Source organism: Chenopodium album, chromosome 23 (assembly GCF_948465745.1).
Source record: "Chenopodium album chromosome 23, dcCheAlbu1.1, whole genome shotgun sequence".
In the NCBI taxonomy this organism is placed as follows: Eukaryota; Viridiplantae; Streptophyta; class Magnoliopsida; order Caryophyllales; family Amaranthaceae; genus Chenopodium; species Chenopodium album.
Window position 1 is genome coordinate 5,046,958 of NC_137856.1, and position 16,023 is coordinate 5,062,980.

Below are 16,023 nucleotides of genomic sequence, written 5' to 3' on the forward strand. Positions count from 1 at the left end.
TAAGGAGATTAGAATATAACTTTGTTGACAAATACGGAGTACATTTCAATATAGGGTCTGTTCAGCTTAATTTCAGTTCAGTTCTTATTTACTCCTCTCATAAATAATTCAGTTCACTTCAGCTCAGTAAATGAGAACATGCCCTTATTCTCATTATCACTTTTTAATTGGCTATCAAACTTGATTCCAGTTATTCCTGATCATAACTGATTTGCATTTGAAATAAAATTATTACAACTGGTTACAAATAAAACCCAGTAAAAGTTCATTGGAAAACCATAGATCTGCTTTTTCCCAAAAAAAAAAAAAAAAAAAAAAAAAAAAAAAAAAACCATCAATCTGCTGGGCTGCTGGCAGCAGAAGTATGATGTCTCAGCTCAGTAGTTCAAAAAATTACAAAGCCAAAACTCATGTTACATGATAATGGCAAAGAAGCTAGTATTGACAAAATCAGGAATGCTGTTATAACTATGGACGGCACTTCAAGTAGTGCCTCTGCTGCTCTCAAGTTTCAACTCTTCAATCAAAGCGACTATGGCAGCCTATCTATCCCCTTCTTGACTAGGAAGTTCTGATGAAAAACGAAGAAAATACTCACTTTTTACACTTGTGACATTGCAGCTCCCTTATCTACAGAAACTTTTAGCTTTTGACCTCGCAAGCCATTCCAGAATGCAGCTGCATTCACCACTTTCTTGCCTGGGAGCTGAACTTCTAGAACCTGAATTACCATAATGTTCTCTGCTTTAATTATCAATGAATATGTTAGGACATTTTTGATTAAATCCAATACCATATTTTAGAAATGTGACAGTATTTCCAGTCGACCCAAATTCATAAACATGAGTACATGACTATATTAATATTTATACGAAAGGAGTTCAAAAGAAGACTATGGGGCATACACACTTCAAACATTAGTGATCATCCTAATACGTTAAAACATTAGAGAAACTTATATTGACCAATATTGGATATGGCAATTTGGCATACCCCACAACAGATACCTCCTGCAACCAAAGGAAAGGAAATAACATAGCTAATTCTAAAAAAACTAAAGAATTAAGGACTCTGACCTCCAAAGCTGTGCCTCCACCACAAGTAAAGATCAATGCACCATTTCTGAAAGCAACATAATCTGCCTCAGCATTCTGAGCGTTGAAAGTGCTGGAAACTTTTGTTGAAATTATTTTCAGCTCTAAAACATTCTCTTGAGCATGTGCTGCATCCACAACTAGAACTCTAGCTCGAGTTCCAGGCCAACCTGCAAATGCCCGTACCTAAAAATGTCGTCATGATTGACTCAAATTATATAAAAGAGTACTACCTTATTATGCAGGACAGTAGCGTCTTGATCAAATGATAGCCATGATTCTTCGGGAGTAATCTGCACAAAGTGATCACCTCTTAACTCAGCTTGCACGGAGAAAAGATCCCCAGCATGTCATATTATAAAGTAACTGAATAGATACCTTTGGAGCTAAGGTAGCTTTAGAATCATCTTGAGGTTGTGCTTTAGTTCTTGCCGTTCCGTCAATTATTGAAGGAAGCTCGTGCAACAAAAGTTTTGAGCCTATAAAGCATAATACCACAGCATCAGAAATGTACTTGCTTTTGGGTTGAGAAAAATTTGTTTAGCAATATAATTATATGTATGCTAGTTGATGAAAAGCTAAATTTGGAAAAAAGAGGATTCGGGAACAACAATATCCTAGTCAACATCAATTCGAGTTCAAGTTATAATTACATACTTCCATATAAGTTACTTGTGCAGAAATGAAGGACCTATTTCACAATACAACTTTACATTACACATAATATGTACAATATATAAAGTTGCAAAGCAGAGACAGCTGAGATCAATAACAGCTCAAGTCAAGGCTAACATATCAGCTATTTAACCAAGAAAACAGAAATTTTGCAGCAAGTATTTGATATATATAAGAAGTTGACAGCTGACACACCAAGATCAAAGAGAAAATCCAGTAAATCTGGTGCCTGCATGCAAATTGGTGAAAGTATATTAGCTAGACAATTGCGCTCACTGCGACCTACATTCAATTGACAATTATATACAACATGTTACTAAATTTAGAGCAAACAGAAAAACATTATGGTATCTACAACAAACCATTTTGTCTAACAAGACTTCAGAGCTACAAGATAATTCTTGATGCAAATAAAAAATTGTGATACATCCACTCCTTAGTAATTTCACTTTCTTAATAATCTACATATAGACTCAGGTTCTACATACAACTCCAAATCAATAATTGAGTTTCATGATAAGTATATGTACCTTAATATCGTCATCCACACCAACTTTTTGAGATGCAATGATAGGTCCAGCATCCAGTGCTCTAACAGTGAATGCTAATGAAACTCCAGTTTCCCTAACACCATCCTGGATATAATTGAAACACCCAACATATATATATATTAAAAATATGCATGCATGAAGGTAAATAGTTAAGATCTAATAAATCATTTTAACCTGCAATGCTCTTTGAACAGGAGCAGCACCACGATAAAGGGGCAGCAAACTTGGGTGTATATTTACCGTGCCTATACATGTGCAGAAACAACAGAGATAGTATTGGGTTGAGAACTAGAGAGGGGAGAATGAGTGGAAATTTTAAAAAAATAATAATTAAAAAGAAAAGAAAAGATAAAAATCATCGTGATTCTATTCTCATCTATTAACAAGGAAATCGATGCTATCATTTGAGTAAGGTGCTCTATTGCTATGGTCACATAATCAATGGGATACAAATATTTGAGCCTTTGAGGGACTATAAAGGGATTGACGTACCAACCTTGCTTTGGAATGTTTAGAAACTTGTTGGATAGAATATTCCCATACGCTGCTGTGATACAAAGTTCAGGTTCCAAGGCTCTAAGATTGGCCAAAAACCATTCCTGGGTAATATGAGTACAAAAAATGATCAACTCAATCATTGCTTACCAAACAATATTAGAGCTACAAAGAGGATATTACAGAAATTGTCAAGGCTTAAGATAATTTAATAAGCATCTACAAGAAGTAGCCTTTCTAGAATCCAACAGCATTGACGATGCACCAGTTATGGTTCCTGAGGCAAGGTCTGGGGAGGTCTACAAGAAATCCTAGTACCTTGACACTAACCAATATAATACAAGAGAAGCTACTCTTGAAAATCCTGTAGCCTTTTCTTTTTCAGAACTATTAATTTTATACCTAATACATGGTGAGATTGAAGCTGATAGAATCTCAGTGCATACCATTTTGCAGTCCACCTATGATGGATATGGATCGAATTCAATAATATAAAACAAATTTCACAATGCATAAGTACTTATGCCCCAAAGGCAATCAAAGCACAACATTTGTTTATCATGTTACAAGGTAGCACATGGGAGTATGGGACATGATGTCCCTTATGGTGCAGTCTATCGTACATATAACAGGCTCACAGCTGTTGAATCAACACATGCTACAGCACATTTCTTGCATATTTCATTCGTTATTAGAAACCAAGGCATATAATTTAAATCTTGAAACAAACTATTGCAAAATCCTACACATAAGCTTCATCTAGGGGACACATTTATAGTTCCCTAGTAACTCCAAAGTCATCATATACAACACAATAATATCAACATAATATTTTACAATAAAAGCATAATTTGGAGTGATCAAGCCATGGTTATCACCACATTTGCACGCTCAGGTGTGAAAATGAGATCAGAAGAGAAACCCCTTTCAAGGGCATGTTGTGCAACAGCAGAAGGCAAGACCTTTCTGCCTCTATTTCTCTGAGATTGAGGTTGGGTGACAATAGCTGCAACCTAAATCACAAATATTCACAAGTAATTTGAATCAATGATCCAACCAGCATGACAATACAGGAATTGAAATGTAATGGCACCACATTCTCAAGGTCATAATTACATGAAGGATTATCCATTAGCCTCATTTCAGACAATTTTCTTCTTAAAGTTTTATGAATCTAGTAAACAGTACATGCTCTCAAAAGCAAATATGTTATAACAAAACAATGAAAGACACCATCAACTTCCAGCACAGATTGCTTAAACCACAATTAAAGTACGCCCAAAGGGATCATGCTGCATAGAATTATGACCTTAGCGACTTAGCCAGCAACAGCAAAGACACTTTTGAAGTTTCTACTTTTCTAGTCACTAAAAATAGAGGAATAACAAATAACTTTAAGAAAATACATGTTTACATTGTTCACAACTTCTGCTTAGGAAGGGACATATACAATGTTGTCAAGAAAGTAAGGAAGAAATTTGCACAACGTATTTCCTAATTCCGTTCAAAGGCAAGTAGGTTATATCTTAATTCACCCAATCACCCACTTCAAAAACAATCCTTATTTAGCAAATTTACCCATTTCAATAATGGATTAATAAGACAAGTTGGGGTAAAAGAAAGGGGGCAGTGTCTTCAGTTGATTACACAAAAATAATTTTACTCCTTAAAGGGAAGAGGAGGTTGGGAAATTAAAAAAACAATCCATCTTCCTCTAAACAAAATTGGCATGGAATAACTAGCATGGGAAATATGTCATGCTCCTATACACTATACTAGTCCTATGTTTTTTTTTTTTTTTTGAGGAAATGATTAGCACCAACTTAGAGTCTTGGATTAAGGGTTTTAGTTTTCAAGAATGTTTTAAGTTTTTAACAATTCAGATTGCAAGAACACAATGAACTAATCAAATTAGAAAGTTGAAACAAGGGAAAATGATCACTAGACATACACAACAGCTCATAAAATAATGTAGAAATCTCAATACAATCATAAAACATTTCCATGTCTTCCACCAAATGCTCAATTGTCACAACAATCATAACCCCAACTCCAATTGCAGTCAGAAATACACAACAGTTTCAAAATATACAAAATCACTAATTTCCCAAATATATAAATCAATCAAGTCATAACACAGAGAAAATCTTTACAAAAACAAGAAGGGAAAAAAAAACCCAGAAATGAAATGATTAAAATTGGAAAACCAACCTCAAAAGATGAGTCTTGGGACTGGGATGCATTAAAAAGAGCATCTAGCACCTTGGCAGAAACCTGAGGAGAACCCTAGAAAACAAGAGGCTTCTTTTTGTTGTTATTCAAGGATAATTAACAACGAGGATTGTTCAAGGTTGCGCAACAGATGCTGCGTCTCAGCAACATCGTTGAAGTGTTGTTCATTTTTCACTCTCTTTCCTCAAATCGATGGCCTGTATTACCCAACAGAGGTTATATCTCCATTGAAGAGAAATTGATGTGATAAAGACAAAATACGGAGTAAAGAACAGTTTTATGAAATTACGAGGCAGCCCCAAATTTATCATAAACAAAAAAACGTTTATATAGTGACAATTTCGTAAATAAATCAATATAAAATTAAGAGATGAATACTTCTTTTCTATCTTTGGCCTAGGCCTCTTGATGCAAGCATCAATGTTGGACTTTCTCCTCTGCCAGAACCTGGAAATTTTGCAAATTCATCCATCCATACAATAATACTCTGATATGGTTGAGTACCCAATTTGCAACAAATGGGATAGTTTAGTACTCACATTTATAGTTCACTCGTTTCATATTTTTTGCAACGATTAAACACTTTACACTAACACTTTGTCAAATCGTTGCAAATAATATAATACGTAGAGTACATACAGTGACTTACTTTTGGTTCCACTTGTGCTCTTGAATTGAATTCTTCCTCTTCCCTAATTTCACCATATTTCGATTGAAGCATAATCTGCAGGTCCTGTGTACACAATAATACTTTGATATGGTTGAGTACCCAATTTGCAACAAATGAATAGTTTAGTACTCACATTTATAGTTTACTCCTTTTATATTTTTTGCAATGATTAAACACCTTGCACTAACACTTTATGTCAAATCGTTGCAAATAATATGAAACATAGAGTACACAGTAATTTACTTTTGGTTACACTTGTGTTCTTGAATTGAATTCTTCCTCTTCCCTAATTTCACCATATTTCGATTGAAGCATAATTTGCAGGTCCTGTAAATTATGGTGGACTACATAATTTGAGAATTGGACCTGTTCTCAAATGGGCCTGCGTTTGACAAAGTCAGCTATACGGGCTTGGCCCATTTCATGACTTCAGAGTCTTTGATATGATTCATTTAATTTAATTTAATTTAATTTATCTGGCCCAAGTACTAATATTTCAAATGCGCATATTCTTAGGTGCACACTCATGCACCTAGAAATAGGTGTAACAACAGCACAATATGAACATTAGCTTTTCAGAAAGTGAACATAGGTATAAAAAAATATGAACATTAGCTTTTCAGAAAGTGAACATAGGCATAAAAATGTGTGATTTTCGATTTCTTATGTAGTGAATTTGTGATTAACTTCGATTGATTAGGTTATACTACCTTCGTTAACATTTAGTTGCAACTTTGGGGTATTATTTGAGAGACATAAAATATTTCAAAGTTGCAACTAAATGTTAACGGAGGTAGTATATGATTTTCTTAATTCTAACGAAATGAATTTTATCTAATTTTCTGCATTTTTTTTTATTTGAACATAATCATGCAAAATATGAACATATGCATAGGTTCCCATAAATGTGAACATTAGCTTTTGAGAAAGTGAAAATAGGCATAAAAAATATGAACTTATGCATTTCAGAAAGTGAACATAACATTTCAAAATATGAACGTAAGCATTGGTTTTCTTAAAGTGAATATAAGCATTCCAAAGGTGAACATATACGTAAAAAAATATAAACATAAACATTTAAGAAAGACAACATATGCATAAACAGATTTAATTAATATATCATGAACAACACTACATATTTACATTATTAATATTTGAAATTATATATGAACATATAAAATATTATTACGAATATAATGCATTTAATTATGAACATAAAATTTAAAGAAATAAAAAATAATATGATTATGAAACATATGTATTATAAGTATTAAATGTTCATTTTTTTATGTGTTCATTTTTTATAATTAAATGTTCATTTTTTTTCATGTTCATACTTTTTTTACTAAAAGTTCATATTTGTTTACTATATGTTCATTTTGTAGAGCGTAGTGTTAATTTTTTTTACGTTGTTGCATCTATCTAAGGTGCACAAGGGTGCACTTTAGACTAATTGTTTCAAATGGACGGACAGTTAAAGATGAAATTGACCAAATTTTTGTTTTGTTTTGTTTTTGTTTTTTTTTTTAAATTGACAACATTAATGTAGCTAATTTCTAATATAGCATCAACGCAATTGCAATTTGCAATGTTTTAAAGGTTTCTGGACTAACCTGCACTAATTTATACATCAAAAATATTTTTTTTATGAAGAACATCGAGTAAAAGTGATAATGTTATGTATAAGAAAATTACCTGAAATAACACCAACTATGTGTATGACGCACACAAAAGGAAAAACTTAAATCAACAACACAATTTTCAATCACGGGTGTAGGCAATGACATTAATCACGCCATTGAAGCATACATGATTAAAATTGATGTCACACAAGCACACAACTACACAAGAAGTCAACCCAAACCAAACTCTTTATTTTAAGCTGGGTTCAAGTCGAGTGAATATCAAGTTGTGTCAACTTTTACTAGTTCTAATTTTATTATATCACCAAATTAAAATGCTACCAGTGACGACATAATTATTCTCTCTAAAACGTATTGAGTAACTAACAAACAATAGACACCTTAATTGAAAACTAATGTGTGCAATATTAACGTAAAGGCCGTCAAGCGTTGACCAATAACAAAGTTCCATGTGTACGTAACAAAGTAAGTAATAATTGAATAAATAACAGCATCGATCACCTATTTATGGAATATAGTTAGACTGCATCATCCGCAGTACAGGCATCTAATGCTGATGACTATACTATGCAACTCGCATGAGCTGCCTGCTAGCTGCTGCATGCAATGTCGTGACTCGTGAGATTGAATTGGATGAGGGTTGAATTTAGAAACTGAACTTAATTATGACTTAATAATAGCTAACAGCTTTCATGCAAAGCAACGTGGCAGATTTGCAATGGGAAGGGTGGATTGGTAGTATGATCACAAACTCACAATATAACACTACCAAGTGTAACATGCAATTGTAACTGCCTCACTATTGTACCTAATGGCAGGGCTATAAATGCTAACATTAAAAGTGGTCCGGTATAACTTTGTTAATTGGGCCTTAAAATCATTTTTTTTTGAGGAAAAATATGTTATTAAATTCAAAACCTATCCTAATCGATCTAAACAATAATGTACATATTTTTTATGAAAGCAACTCGATCTATGTCCCTATTCTAATCTAAATTTTTATATAGAGGGATTGCTATATACATATATGATGTTATTGATATAGAGAGATGATAGGATAAAAATTACAAACTAGGAATACTAGAGTAATATGGATTGTGAACGAAGGTTGAGATGGAGTCATATTATATGATACACCATAAAATATTTCAAAAAAAAGGTTAGGGAGTTTCACTCTGGGATGGGACAAATGCAGCAAAGGCCTCGCCGCTATTCTCCATGCAGCATTAATTTAAACTCATAATTATTACCCCAATATCTGTTTTTAAATTCATTTTTTTTTTCTTTGAAAAATCAATACATCAAGGTTAGGGGAGTCTTCTCTCGGACTTAACCCTAATTTATCAAGAGAAATTATACAAAAAAATAAAAAAGAATTTAGTATATAAGAATAGATTCATATATTGTGATGATCAGTTTGATGAAGATAAGTTAACGCTATAACCTATAAGAGAATTTATGGATTTCCCATGGACTATAAGTCTAGGCCTTAGCCTACATTTTTTGTTTTTTTTGCGGTGTTTAGAGAGCTACAATGACGGGGGTGAGAATCGATCCCAGGATCTATTGGAGTCGGGAGGAAAGCTCTAACCACTTGAGCTATTTCTCACTCTCACAAAATATTAATTTGAGTAATGAGTTAATTATGTCCTTTAATAAAAACTACTTAAAATAAAAATGTATTAATTCGAGTAATGAGTAAATTATCTCCTTCGATAAAACTATTTTAAAATAAAGATGTATTAAATGTTCAATGACTAAAAGAGGCTAAGACATTACAATTGCGAGGTACAATAAGACCACACCATTTATTGTGAAGTTTGGAGCAAAGTTGTTTTGATACCTCTAGTGATCTTATATATTATAGTACGTAGTAACTTGTAAGTAGTACCACACAGTACAAGTATAATGAGTATTGTCTCTCTATTAAAACTAAAGAGCTATTAATATAGTTACTATGTACAGCTCAATTACTATTGATGTCTCCCAGCTCATCGTCGGTGCACCCAAACCACCATATCATTGGGACCTTTCTTGGAAAATTCAATGTTATCCCTCTTATATTGATCACAATTGTTCTATCTTTTTATAAGTTAGAATCTATGAAGTAGTTTTAACTAGAGTGATAAAAATCAATTGATATTACAGAGTACGATTTACAAAGAGTTAATAAGCTAAGGGCTACCTTAAAGCACTTTACAGGTAAGTTCACTAAATTAGTTCAAATAAGTGAAAATTAAGTGAATTGAGGATATATTAGGAAAGATATCATAGAATCTCTAATTAATTATCTTATGGTAGTATTATCTTATCTTAGGAAATTATTGTTAGTTTCCTAGTTTGATATTATTTGGTATTATCTTCTCTTTGTAGCCCAAGGAGTCCTCTTGTATAAATATTTGATCATAAGCAATGAGAAGGGCAGGTAATTGAGTATCAATCTTAACATGGTATCGGAGCCGGTTAACCTTTCATAAATTTTTTTTTTTTTTAACAACCGTACACGATGGGTAATACAACACCTCCACCTCATCGTGTTAATGGTAAGTGGATTATTGATACCGGTTGCTCACATCATGTGACCGGGGATGCTACTTGTTTATTGGAAGTACGAGATGTTTCTCCTTGCAATGCAGGACTTCCAAATGGCAAAAACGTGGTTGCCATGAAAGAAGGCATTGTAAAAATAACGGAGAAAATTACTCTTCATAATGTGCTATATGTTCCTAAATTAAATTGTAACTTGATTTCGGTTTCACAATTGTGCTCTACTAATAATTGTGAAGTCATAACTAACTCTACATTGTGTACTATACAGGACCAACGCACGAGGGAGGTGATTGGAACGGGTGATCTAAAGGATGGACTATACTACTTAAGGGAGGAGGCATCAATTGCGGCTATTTCGATTGAAGATACCTTGACCCTTTGGCATAAACGGTTGGGACACCCATCCGAAAAAGTTGTAAAGTTACTTCCTTTCCTTAGCAATTCTAGTGGTCATTTAAATAAAAGTTGTGAAGTGTGTCATCGTTCTAAACACACTAGAGACAAATTTCCTTTAAGTAATAATAAAGCTTCCCGTATTTTTGAAATAGTGCATTGTGATCTATGGGGCCCTTATGCCGAACCCTCGTCTTGTGGTGCTCATTATTTTTTAACATTGGTTGATGATTACTCTCGTGCTGTATGGATATATTTATTAGTGGATAAAACAGAGGTCTTTAAGATTTTTATGTCTTTTATTGCCATGATTGATAGGCAATTTTCTCAGAAAATAAAAATCGTTCGGAGTGATAATGGTACCGAATTTTTTTGTATGAAAAATTATTTTCTTGCCCAAGGTATCCTATTTCAAACTTCATGTGTAGGTACACCTCAACAGAATGGGAGGGTAGAAAGGAAACACCAACACATTCTCAATGTTGCCCGTGCCCTTAGATTTCAGGGGGGGTTAAATTACCAATTTATTTTTGGGGGGAGTGTGCTCTAGCGGCGGCTCATATTATTAATCGTACACCCTCTATTTTACTTGACAACAAAACTCCGTATGAAATGCTATTTGGCACCCCACCTTTATTTAATGAGTTACGTGTGTTTGGTTCCTTGTGTTTTGCTCATAACCAAAGGGCAAAGGGGGATAAGTTTGCAAGTAGGAGCCGTAAGTGTATTTTTGTTGGGTATCCCTTTGGGAAGAAGGGATGGTATTTGTTTGACTTGGACAAAAAGGAATTTTTTGTGTCACGGGATGTACGTTTTTTTGAGGATGTGTTCCTTACTTAGATGCCGAGAGTACTAATATTGACATAGCCATGGATGGGATACAAGCTACAATTAATTTGGGGGAAAACATGGATTTTTCACCTTCTATTTTCGACAGTGAGGAGGGGCAGCCACCCATGACCGTCGACCCCATAGCCGAGCAGTCACAAGCAGCTGCCCAGCCACGCAGCCCTGCCACGGCAGCAGCTCGGGCAGAAATTGCCGAAGACCCCACGGCAGCCGAGTTGTTGGGACGTGGGCATCGACCGAAATTCCCTAACCCAAAATACCGGGATTTTGTCACTCATATGAAAGTTGCTCGAAATAGTCCATCCGACACTTCACTCACTCCAATTGTTACGCCTCCCTCAGGTATGCCGTATCCTATAGCACATTATGTTAGTTGTGATAAGTTTTCTGCAAAACACCGAAATTTTGTTGCAGCTATAACAGGTGGAAAGGAGCCCCAATCCTTCAAAGAGGCAATGCAAGACCATGGTTGGAAGATGGCCATGAAAGAAGAAATGCGTGCCTTAGAAGCCAATGGCACGTGGACTTTAGAGAAGCTTCCTCCCGGGAAGAAAGCCCTTGGGAGTCAATGGTTGTATAAAATCAAATACAACTCTGATGGGAGTATTGAAAGATTGAAGGCAAGGTTAGTTGTCTATGGTAACCATCAAACCGAAGGCATTGATTATGATGAGACTTTTGCCCCGGTTGTGAAGATGACTACAGTTCGTGCTTTTCTTGCCATTGCTGCTTCTAAAAATTGGGAGTTGCATCAAATGGATGTTCACAATGCGTTTCTCCATGGTGATTTAGAAGAAGAAGTGTACATGAAACTTCCTCCGGGTTTTACCACTGATGAACCGGGTCTTGTTTGTCGCCTTCGAAAGTCTTTATATGGGCTCAAGCAAGCTCATAGATGTTGGTTTGCCAAGTTGACTACGGCCTTGAAGAAATATGGTTTTATACAATCATATTCGGATTATTCCTTGTTTACTTACACAAAGGGATCAATTCAATTAAATGTGCTTGTGTATGTTGATGATTTGATTGTTGCAGGGAACAATTCTACAGCTTTAAAATTGTTCAAAAATTATTTGAACACTTGCTTTCATATGAAGGACTTGGGCGTTCTAAAATATTTTCTTGGCATTGAAGTAGCAAGAAGTCGTACGGGGTTGTTTTTGTGTCAACGAAAATATGCACTTGACATTATCTCCGAAACGGGTCTTTTGGGGTCAAAGCCGGCAATGAATCCTATGGAACAAAACCATCACCTAGGCCGTGCAAGTGGGCCTATTCTTGCTGACCCAGAGCCGTACCGCAGGCTGGTGGGCCGACTTGTGTATTTAGCTGTGACTCGGCCCGATCTAACCTACTCTGTGCATGTTCTTTCTCAATTCATGCAAGCCCCTCAACAAGCTCATATGGAGGCTGCTTTACGTGTAGTACGGTATTTGAAGAGTACCCCGGGTCATGGTATATTGCTAAGGACGGATGGAGATCTTACTCTTGAAGGATGGTGTGATGCGGACTGGGCCGCGTGCCCTTTAACGAGGAGGTCAGTCTCGGGCTGGTTGGTTTTCCTTGGCCATAGTCCGATTGCTTGGAAGTGTAAAAAGCAGCCCACGGTGGCCACTTCGTCTGGTGAGTCCGAGTATCGTTCAATGTGTGCTATAACAATGGAAATGAAATGGTTGAAGGGTCTACTTCTAAGTCTTGGGGTTCAACATCCTAAAGCTATTCCAATATTTTGTGATAGTCAAGCCGCGATTCATATAGCTCAAAACCCGGTGTTCCATGAACGAACAAAACACATTGAAGTTGATTGTCATTTTGTTCGAGATGCAATTCAAGAAGGTCTAATTACTCCTATTCATGTGCGTACTAATGAGCAAATAGTGGATGTTTTTACGAAGGCCTTGGGTAAACAACAATTTGATTATCTTCTTAGCAAGTTGGGCATCTTTGACCCAAGTGCTCCAACTTGAGGGGGGGTATTAGGAAAGATATCATAGAGTCTCTAATTAATTATCTTATGGTAGTATTATCTTATCTTAGGAAATTATTGTTAGTTTCCTAGTTTGATATTATTTGGTATTATCTTCTCCTTGTAGCCCAAGGAGTCCTCTTGTATAAATATTTGATCATAAGCAATGAGAAGGGCAGGTAATTGAGTATCAATCTTAACAGGATAAAATCGAAATTTGAGTAAGAGAATAATTAGCATAGTTTGTGGTTGAAGACGTAGAATTGGGTTTAAAATAGGGTACGTTATAGGCCTTACTGCTATAAGTATGTATTGATAGCTAATTCGATTCTAGCGAGCGTACTTATGTTGGGTATTATGACTTTTATCTTTATAACCTAGCTAAGGGTATTCATGTAAACATATACTCCGTACTTATATAATTTTTAAGGTAAGGCGATAAGTAAAATTCTTTTGTATATATACATATCTGCGGAAAATTAGTCATACAAAGGGTGATGATCAAATCCTAGTCACAACTCACAAGGAGGGCCTCCATGCAACATACTTAGGGCATGTACTCATTGACTGAACTGAACTGAACTTATTAGAGCTGAACTGAACTGAAATGAATATTTTATAAGAGAAGGAAATTAAGAGTTGAACTGAACTGAACTTATTAGAGCTGAACTGAACTGAAAATAATCGTATAAGAACAGGCCTTTAGAGAGCCCTAATCACCTAATAAACCCAAAATGTAAATTAAATTACATTAAAGCTGCAAAACGCTAACAATAAATTACACAATAAATAATATGTGTGATTAACAGTACAAGTTTTTTGTTTTTGACAACAGATGTGTGCGTGATAACAATTAAGAGTACGTGTTTTATATTATTCGTCTGATTTACATAATTTGAAGTTACTTTAACTTGTTACTAGGCTGATTTTTATTAATTAATAAAAAATAAGGGCATATGAACCATAGTGGTGCTAACTACAACTTCCAAAGGATAGGGCCTTTACAAGCCCTTAAATCTAGTGCCTAATTAATACTATCAAATACTTTGTGTATATTATATATATGGTCAAAGAAAACACATCTAAAGATGGATCTTTTTGTTTTTGCTTGATAAAATTTGATAAGAGAATTGATAGCTTATAGTCTTGTGCTTGTACATGAGATCGAGAAGCGACCAATATTCATATATGATGACTAATTACTACTTGGTTCCTTGCTCACATTCCTTATGTAGGCTCTAGCTAGCACGCAGATCAGACCATAAATTGCTATAGATTCTCATGATCGAGACTTGCTCCAATTGATACCATTTTCACAAAGCCCGTGATCAAAGATTAATTAGAGAAAAGTTTGTAGTTTTTGTTTGTCTATTGTACAAAGATATCAAATAAACTACTCCTTAATTATATATCTAGTTATATACATGTAGCTTAGCTTCTAGCATGATACACGATGAGAATAATATGAGGAAATGGGGTACCTAAATCTATCTCCCATGGAACACGATATTATAATAATTTCAAGTGAGTGATATACTTTGCTATTAGATCGTATGACCTCACTTTAAATGGTCATTAATGTACGACTTTAAAGTAACTTATTAGTTTAAGTCATTTTAGAAAAGAAAAACAAACATCTTCATTTAGAAAAAAATTGTTGTGACGAGAGTGTCCAAACAAACTTTTCCAATAATTATGTGCAAAAAAACTTTTGCACAGTACATGATCGATTAAGTACGGGACATTTGGTGTTAAAGTCATCTACCAAAAATGAACCATTTAATTAATTAGCAGTACTAGAATACTAGTCTCAACCAACTGTGTGGTATTTTGCTTGGCTCCTAAATGACAGTCGAACCCACACGGCCACACCATGCACAAAAACTACTTATTGGTTCCTATCATTATCATATTCCTACTAGCTAATGTTGTTTTGACACCTTAATAAATAAGTCTTCAAAATGCCACTTAAACTAATTACTTAATTTGTGCTTCCGATCCTAAACAACAATTATCTTTTAGTTGTTGTATGAGGGCCTGAGGGGTATTTTGGATATAATTAGTTCGTTGGTTGTCATTACAAACGATTATTGATGGTTGTCCTAATCCTGGATAAATCTATAAGTTTGTGAAACAAAGAGAGTAATTAGTGAATGATCATAATTCATAAGATGTCCTTCCATGGTCAAGTTGTAAAACGAACTTTTACAGAAAAAAAAAGGGTAGTCAAGTAGTCAACCAAAAAGTCTGAAAATTAAGTAATCTTTATTGGAATCTGCCTTGAATCGCTATTTTAAGGGCCTGTCTGTTCAAAATATATTCAGTTCAGTTCAGCTCTAATCAGTTCAATTCCCAATTTCCTTCTCTCATAAACAATTCATTTCAGCTCTATTCAGTATTTCAGTTCAGTTCAATTCAGCTCAATTTAGTAAATCAGAACAGGTTCTATGTTGGAGTAGCGAGTTCGCTAGGTAATACTCAGAGTTATTATATATTAATATATAGGCAAACAAGTTGCAACGAAGAGACGAGCTATAGCTCTAGGCGAGTGAGCCATAGCTCAAGCATCATCGTGGCTTTAGCGAGCTATAGCACTTGGCGAGTGTAATTCAGTTTTCTCCCCATATGACGGCTATTAGAATTTACTTGGAGAATACTCTAGGTTTTAATTAAGGTTTCTTTATATCATAAAATAACTCTTAAGGTGATCAATTATATCACACCATTTGAGCCATTATAATTAAGCACTTCTTGTACTATTCTCTCGTTATTTTAATTTTCATTATGGTGAAAAAGCTCTCAATACTCCACCTGATGTAGGTTTGATTTTATTTAACCATATGTAAATTCCCATTTTTTTGTTTATCTAATTGCTTTTCCGTCAAAAAAAAAATTGTTTTTCTCG

The 16,023-nt window shown here is 34.7% G+C and overlaps 1 pseudogene across 1 annotated transcript; it reads right to left on the bottom strand.

The window, feature by feature from the left end:
- Window positions 1-309: 309 nt before the first annotated feature.
- Window positions 310-5,359, bottom strand: LOC145608053 (uncharacterized; annotated as a pseudogene). The gene is made up of 10 exons (XR_014105707.1): window positions 5,027-5,359; window positions 3,694-3,828; window positions 2,817-2,919; window positions 2,495-2,565; window positions 2,300-2,404; window positions 1,965-1,998; window positions 1,473-1,573; window positions 1,328-1,387; window positions 1,077-1,280; window positions 310-721 (listed from the first exon to the last, which is right to left on the bottom strand). The product of XR_014105707.1 is annotated as an uncharacterized LOC145608053 (transcript).
- Window positions 5,360-16,023: the final 10,664 nt, after the last annotated feature.